Genomic DNA, 862 nt, shown 5'->3' on the forward strand with positions numbered 1-862 from the left:
TCCGGTTTGACCATCCTCATCACAAAATTGTCCAATCTAGGACAAACATCGGCGATCACGGCTTGCCATTCGTTCTTTTGCTCGGATGCTTTTTACAAAACTGTCATTTGTTATCTGGATCTTCCCCCGCCACTCATCTGTTCAGGCTGTACAAGTAAGTTGGTCCGAGTCTTCCCCTGCCTCGTCTGTACTTTACCAGTAAATGGTCGACGTTACGTCCCTTCTGTCTATAGAAATGTCTGTAGTCAACTTTACCAGTGGAAGGTCGACGTTACGCCATTCTGTCTATATAAATGTTCCAGTAACTCCATGTGTCTCCTCATAGTTGTTTTTGTCAGCCAGCAGCCCACGTGAGCTTCTTCAAGCACTACCTCCTTTGATATCTTTGACCACCCAACAGGAGGTAAATGAATATACGCATAGAGGTTATTGTGCCAAGACACACGACTGTTTAGTTTTAGTAGAGGTTTTACGGCACTCGCAACTGCATAAGGTCATATGAGCGCCATAAGATTAGAAGTCTTATAAGAGAGTAACAAACAGAAAAAGAAGGAGGGGAGAAAAGGACGATAGATGTTTGATAGAAAAGAAGGAGCAAATCACACCAGAGCACCCGCCAACCACCCGTTCACACGACTGTGAGTGAAACGAACACTGCTGATTTCTTCATTGACATTTTAACTTCCCAGGGACAGAGCAAATATGTACAGCTCGTAGGCTTGTAGCAGAACTAAAGCAATGTTGCAGAACATATTTTCGTATCATCAAACACATACACATACACATACACATACACACATACACACACACATACACATACACATACACATACACACATACACATACACACATACACATACAC

The sequence above is a fragment of the Aplysia californica genome, unplaced genomic scaffold (genome assembly GCF_000002075.1).
Source record: "Aplysia californica isolate F4 #8 unplaced genomic scaffold, AplCal3.0 scaffold00435, whole genome shotgun sequence".
NCBI classification, from domain to species: Eukaryota; Metazoa; Mollusca; class Gastropoda; order Aplysiida; family Aplysiidae; genus Aplysia; species Aplysia californica.